Consider the following 7,853-nt stretch of genomic DNA (forward strand, 5'->3'; position numbering starts at 1 on the left):
GAAGTTGTTTCTGTACAGTATTTGCCTCAAACACTTCCTCGAACAGTCCACTCAGTCCACTTAGATATCATCCTCTGTGTGTAAGAACAAATTGCCCCTCAATTTCTTGTTAAACTTTTCCCTTCTCATCTTAAACCTACGCTCTTTAACCCTGGGAAAAAGACTAAATGCATTCATCCTTCCTATGTCCCTCATGAAGTTATACATCTCTATAAGATCATCCCTTAGTCTCCTACACTCCAAGGAATGAAGTCCTAACTTGTCAAAACTTTTCCATATAGCTCAATTCCTTCTGGCAACGTGCTTGTGAAAATTTTCTGCACTTTATCCAGTTTAATAACACCTTTCTTATAGCAGGGTGACAAAAGCTGAGTATAATGCTCCAAACGTGGAGAAGGGAGCAGGGAGAGGTGAATCATGACTGGGGAAAAGGGGAAGGGAAGGGAAAGGGGATGGAGCAGGAAGCACCAGAGTGACATTCTGTAACGATGAATAAAACAATTGTTTTGAATCAAATGACCTTGCCCGGTGTCTCAGGGCTGGGCATATCTGCACCCATGCCACCCCACACCTGATTCACTTTCTCTGCCATCTTGTGGCACTCCAGTCTTGTCATTCACTACATCCTTTGCCCCAACCAGATTTATAAACTTGCTCTCTTCTCCACATTGACAAATACAGTAGTGTGCAGAAGTCTTGGACAGCTTAGTTATATATATGTCCCTAAGACCTTTTCCCAGTACTGTATATGTAACATGACCTCCAAACTTCAGGGTCAATATCCTAACCAACAAAGGCTAGCATGCCAAAAGACTTTCAACCACCCTGTCTAACTGTGTTGCCACTTTCAGGGAGCCATGTACTTGTACACCAACGTCCCCCTGTTCTAAAACCATTTACTGTGAAAGTGCTACCTTGATTTGACTTCCCACAATGCAACACCTTGCACATATCTGAATTAAACTCGATTTGCCATTCCTCAGTCTACTTATCTAGCTGATCAAGATTTCTCTGTAATTATTGATAATCTTCAACATTCAAGGTACATTTATTATCAAAGTATGTATGCAGTATACAGCTCTGAGATTTGTCTTCTCCAAACAGCCACCAAACAAAGAAAACCACGGAAGCCGTTCAAAGAAAGATGTCCACTATTTTAGAGGAAATCAAAGTAATGAGATTAATGTAGTATAAATAAAAATAGGTGGTTGATGGCCAGCTAGACCTAGTGGGATGAGGTGCTGGTTTCTGTGATGCATTTTCTTTAGATTGAGTAGCTCTTCATACTGCCATATAAGTGGTACCAAAAACGACCGCATCTTTAATACCTCTCCACTTCATGAACTTGCAAACAGTATAGATGAAAGCTCAGGGCCACTTTCAGAAATTACTCTTCAAGCACACAGAGGTTCAAATATTGACTATATGCCAATACTTGTACACGAATTTGTGAGTTTATTTCAATCCACTTTGAAAGTCTATCAACCACAACCGTGAAAACTCTATTTCTTTTTCATTACAAGTCCACAGGAACTTTCTGAAAAGATGCTATAGGCCATAACCGAGACATGAAGGAGGTTTTTAGTGGCTTATTTGACAACTTGCTCATATACTGTAAGTTGTCACCACAGTAGCAGAGTGGTTAGCATGGATGCTACCTCAGCTCAGGGAGTCAGTGTTCAGAGTTCAATTCTGGCATCATCTGGAAGAATTCTGTGGGTCCTTCCCATATAATGTGTGAGTTTCCTCCAGGTGCTCCGGTTTCCTCCCACAGTCTGAAGATGTACCAGTTAGTAGGTTAATTGGTCATTGTAAATTTTTCCCTCCCCCTCCCCTCTTCCTCCAGTCCCCACTCTGACCTTTTACCTCTCCTCACCTGCCTGTCACCTTCCCTCCGTGCCCATCCTCCTTCTATTCCCCACTTCAGGCTCTTACCTCTTCTCTCCTGTTTACCACCTCCCCCTAGATCCCCCTCCTCCTTCCCTTTCTCCCATGGCCCACTCTCCTCTCCTATCAGATTTCTTCCTCTCCAGCCTTTGACCTTTTCCACCCACCTGGCTTTACCTATCACTTTCCAGTTACCCTCCTGCCCCTCCCCCACCTTTCTATTCTGGTGCCTTGCCCCTTCCTTTCCAGAAGAAGGGTCTCAGCCCAAAACGTCGACTGTTTATTCTTCTCCATAGATGCTGCCTGACCTGTTGAGTTCTTCCAAAATTTTTTGTGTGTTGCTCTGGATTTCCAGCATGTGTAGCGTCTCTCGTGTTTATGTCATTGTATATCGTCCTGTGATTAGTCTAGGGTTAAATGTTGGGTTGCCGAGCAGTGGTGCTCAAAGTGCTGGAAGGGCCTATTCCATACTGTATCTCAATAAATAAATAAAACATTGTAATTACTTACCAATGATTTGTGTTCAAACAAGGCAAGTGGAGCTTTCGAAACTGCTCTCATATTGATAGTTCAACTGAGTTCAGAATGAAATCTGGTCAAACTCTCAAATGACCTCACATTATGCACCTCTTTTCATAACCAGCTCATTGCAACATTTGTAGACAGGTTTCAGTATCCGGTCTGTACACCAGTCAAATTCTGTTCATCATATCAGTGGCTGCTCTTAAACCCTTTTCAACAGTGAAGCACAACTGCGGTTTCAGACATAGTCATGGGAAATCCCTCAAATCCTCAATGGACGTGATGATTAGATTTTCACTTCAGACATCAAAGTAGTTACAGTTTGTACAGCACAGAAATGGACTCTGCAACACACTGTGCCCATCTTGACTGTTTTTCAATTCAACATTGATCCCTGTAGGATCACAACTAGTTGTGCCTGTCTAAATATCTGATTCACCACTTCCTCTGGCAGCAAATTCTCGATATCAACCACTACTTTCTCTAGTTTTTGATAGCCCTACCTTGAGTAAAAGACTCCGTCTATCTGTGAGGTGCAGGTCATATTTCATGAGCCTGACTGACTTTTTTGAGGAAGTGACAAGACAAGTTAATGCAGGTAGAGCAGTGATTTGATATATATGGATATTAGTAAAGCATCCAAAAAATAGTTCCATGATAACTTCATTTAGAAAATCAGGAGGGATGGGATCCAGGAAAACTTGGCTGAGAGGCTTTGGAATTCGCTTGTCCATAGAAGACAGAAGGTTGTAATTGATGGAACATATGTTGCCAGGAGGTATCTGACTAGTTGTGTTCCACAGGTATCTGTTCTGAGATCCCTACTCTGTGATGTTTATAAATGACCTTGATAAAGAATTGGAAGGATGGGTTAGTAAGTATGCAGATGACACAAGAGTAGGTGGTGGTGTGGATAGTATAGAAAGTTGTCATAGATTACAATGGGAATTGACAGGATGTAAACTTGGGCTGAGAAGGGGCAGATAGAATTCAATTCAGAGTAGTGTGAAGTGATTCACTTTGTACGGCCGAACTTAAAGGCAGAGTAGAAGATTAGTAACAGGATTCTTGAGAGTGTGGAGGAACAGAGGGATCTTGGGGTTCATGTCTGTCGGTCCAGAGTTAGCCTTTATTAGTCAGGGGATAAAATTCAAGAGCCATAGAGCAGTGCAGCTCAGAAATAGGCTCTTTGGCCCATCTAGTTTGTGCTGAACTGTTATCCGGCCCATTGACCTCCATGACCCTCCCATGCATGTACTTGTCCAAACTTCTCTTTAATGTTACAATCAAACATGCATTACTTCCACTAACCACTCAATCCACATTTGTACCACCCTGAGTAAAGAAGTTTCCACTCATGATTCACTTTCTACCCTTTACCTACGACCTCCATTTCTAGTCTCACTCAATGTCAGTAGAAAAAGCCTGGACATTTACCCTATCTATACCCCTCATAATTATTTCATACCTCTATCAAATCTCCCTTCATTCCCCTGAACTCAAGGGAATAAAGTCCTAGCCTACTTAATCTTCCCCACTACTCTGGTCCTCAATTTCCAGCAACATCCTTGAATATTTTCTCTGTATTCTTTCAACCTTTTTGATATCTTTCCTGTAGGTAGGTGACCAGAACTGCACACAATATTCCAAATTTAGCCTCACCAGCCTCCTAGACATCACCCACAGAGCATCCTAATTCCTGCAATCAATATATTGAATTATGAAGGCCAAAAGGCCAAAAAAGGTGTGAGGTAATATTTCGTCTCTATAAAACTCTGATTAGACAACACTTGGAGTATTGTGTTCAGTCTGGTTGCCTCATTATAGGAAGGACGTAGAAGATTTAGAGAAGGTGCAGATGAGATTTACCAGGAAGCATGCTAGGGCTGTTCTCTTTGGAGTGGAGAATGAGAAGTTACTTGATCGAGGTGTACAAGACGATAAGAGGCATGGATCAAGTGGATTGCCAGACACTTTTTCCTAGGTGGAAATGGCAGATATGAGGGGGCATAAGTTTAAGGTAACTGGAAGAAGGTATTGGTGGGAGATAGGGTTTTACAGGCTGAAAGAATGGATTGCACAGCCAGGTTGGTGGTAGATGCAGATGCATTGCAGATGTTTAACTAACTCTGGATGGCTACATGGTTGAAATAAATATAGAGGGTTATGTGAGAATGACGGGTTAGATTGATCTGGGATGAGTTTAAAGGGTCGTCACAGCATTCTGAGGTGAAGAGCGTGTACTGTGCTGCACTATTCAATGCCCTGTTTTCTATGTTCTCTCCATCCCATCTACATCTCCTATAATTTTATATATTTCTATTAGTTCATCACTCAACCTCTTTGCTCTAGAAAATGTAAACCTAGCCTAACTGATCTCTCACCATAACTAACGCCCTCCAATCCAGGCAGCATCCTGGTGAATCTCACCCGGACACTCTCCAGCACACAGAAACACACTGAGGAATCTCACAAGGTACAACACAAAAAGTAGTAAATACAGTCTAGTCCTCAATATTCAGTACATGTACGTGGAGTGTTGTCGCAGAAAAGCAACATCCATCATCAGGGAACTCCACCACCCAGGATATGGTCTATTTTCACTGCTGCCAACAGGAAGAAGGTACAAGAGCCTCAGGACTTACCCCACCAGATTCAAGAACAGTTATTTCTCCTCAACCATAGGCTCTTGAACCAAAGGGGATAACTTCACTCAACTTCACTTGCCCCAGCATTGAAATGTTTCCACAACTCATTTTCAAGGACTCTTCTTTTCATGTTCTTGATATTCATTGCTTATTTACAAATTATTGTTTTTTTTTTGCATTTTCCCAGCTTTTTGTCTTTTGTACACTGGTTGTCCACTCTGTTGGTGTAATCTCCATTCATTCTATGATGGTTATTGGATTTATTGAGCATGAAAATGAATATCAGATTTACATATGGTGACATATATGTACATTGATAATAAATTTACTTTGCAATTTGAAAACATGTCTTGTTTAAAGACATAAGAGATTGCGTTTGGAAGTCCTGTACTTAATTTATTGATAACTCTATAATAGAAGGAATACCTAACAGATAAAAATTGCTAGAGGCAGCTTATGAACTGTAAAAAGGACAGAAGCTCTGCCTGGTTTAAAACTAATGGACTTCTACCTATTATTCCAATTGCTTCATCCTTGAATAGTGGAACATTGTGAGAGTCTCTATTTTTTGTTATCTGTAACATACCTGTACCATTGCTTGATGCCAATTTCACCTCATGTTTAGCACTGCACTGATTGAAAATAACTTAATTCAATCATTTATTGTGTTTCTCCTCTATACTTGGTTCTACACACATTTTGAAGCCTTCTTAAACAAACATTGCAATGTATGAATGTGCTTTTGTTTAATGGTATCTGGCATATTTAACAGTCTAAATTAAGATACACCACAGAATAGGCCCATCAAGCCATTCTGGCCAGCAATCCCCTAACTTAATCTGAGCCTAATCACAGGACAATTTACAACGACCAGTTAACCTACCAACCGGTACAACTTTGGACTGTGGGAGGGAACTGGAGCACCCGGAGGAAACCCACACAGTCATGGGGAGAAAATACAAACTGTTTCCAGGCAGCGGTGGGAATTGAATCTGGGTGGCTTGTCCTGTAAAGTGTTGCGCTAACTATGATGCTACCATGCCATTTTACGACTGTACGACTTACAAGTTATTATTCCATCTTAGCTCAATATGGCACTCTGTACTTGTATCAATTTGCATGTCAGTATAGAGGCCGTTAATCAATGAGTTTAGCTGAAAAGGGTGTCTCTTTGCTGCTGCTACTCTTTGCAGCACAGATTCTATAGATTCCCAGTTCCCCAGTCGTGACACAGCAGTGTAATGGTTAGCGTAACACTATTACAGCACCAGCTGTAAGATCAGGGTTCAATTCCTACTGCTGGTCTCCCTGTGACCTTGTGGGTTTCCTTGGGGTGTTTTGGTTTCCTCTCACATTTCAAAATAAAAGATGTACAGTTAGGGTTCATGTGTTGTGGGCATGCTACATTGGTACCAGAAGTGTGGCATCACTTACAGACAGCCCAGCACAATCCTCACTGATTTGACTTTGTGCACATGACACAGTCACTGAATGTTTCAATGTACCTGTGACAAATAGAACTAACCTCTATCTTTGTCTGTACTGTTAATGCATATTTCTAAATTAAGTATGTAGTTCCCCTTGTTATTTTGAATTTTTAACGTAATTCCTTCTTCTTTTATTTGCCTTGGATTTCCAAGCTGTTGAAATGTGACCTTCCATTTGACAACACATATTCTTGGGTGTTCCATCCTGACAAGGTGGATGTAAATGATGGCCATTACAACAGTTGCAATTGACTGAACTGTCCCTTGGGCATTTTGGATTTGCTTTTTAACCTTTCACTTTCTGTGGCTCTCCGTGACTTCTGGTAGTCAAAATTCTCTCAAATATTTGGAATTCTACTTCCATCAGATGAACATTTTATGTGAAAGTTACATTATCAGGTCTTGCCTACACAGCAGCTTTGACTAAATTTGTTGCTCTATCAACGACGCACACTAAATTACATAAGACACAACTGCAATGTAAAGAACAGATATTTAATTAAACAATATGTCCATTAATTGTCTCATCCTGTTTTCTGTATTCTCGTTCCAAATTAGCTGCTCATTCCAATGCCTTGGTTCAAATTAATTCTTCAGTTTCTGCGCAATAGCTTTAAACAAGACATGGGAAACATACTCCATCAGTGTATGGTTTTCATACACTTGCACATCATAGAATTTTGGTTCTCACAATATCACCTTCTCCTTTCAACCTCCTGGAAATTGTTTGCCAATTTAGTAGATGAACTATATAATGTTTGAACTCAGTCACACATGGTTATACTGCCAATTCAGCCAGTCAAGCAGCAACACTGTTCCCCTTCCATTCAATGTTAACATGATTAAACTAATTGTGTGTGATGGACCAGAGACAAGTCAACACCATCGTCCATCACCTCCATTGCTTCTCATCAGTACATGTGGTTAGCTTTCACTAAGCAAGATTCCACGCAATCTGTCAGAAGAATTCACACAAAATCAGTTTTGATATTAGAAATTCACTCAAAACTTGCCAAGTGGGTGTCATTAACATCATTTAACAATCACAAAAAATTACCATCTCAACATCAATTAGTTAAGTCTTACATAGTCATTAAGCCGATTAATCTATTTATAAATTGAGACTTAAATCTATTGGCTAAACTGAATGTTACACTACTGCGCGTTTAATATTTTAACATTTGAGTAATCTTGTAAGTATACTGTTGATTAAGCATTCTTTGTTTGTTTAACTAATTCATCACGAGTTACATGTATGTAACACCCTAGTTAAGATTTCTACTGTTGTGCTGTAGATATATCATTTTAG

The 7,853-nt window shown here is 40.3% G+C and overlaps 1 protein-coding gene across 1 annotated transcript in view; it reads right to left on the reverse strand.

Annotated features, from left to right (window-relative positions):
- cacnb4a (calcium channel, voltage-dependent, beta 4a subunit) overlaps nucleotides 1-7,853 on the reverse strand; it is a 172,276-nt gene that overhangs the window by 74,495 nt on the left and 89,928 nt on the right. The window lies entirely within an intron of this gene.

Source organism: Hypanus sabinus, chromosome 5 (assembly GCF_030144855.1).
Source record: "Hypanus sabinus isolate sHypSab1 chromosome 5, sHypSab1.hap1, whole genome shotgun sequence".
NCBI lineage: Eukaryota > Metazoa > Chordata > Chondrichthyes > Myliobatiformes > Dasyatidae > Hypanus > Hypanus sabinus.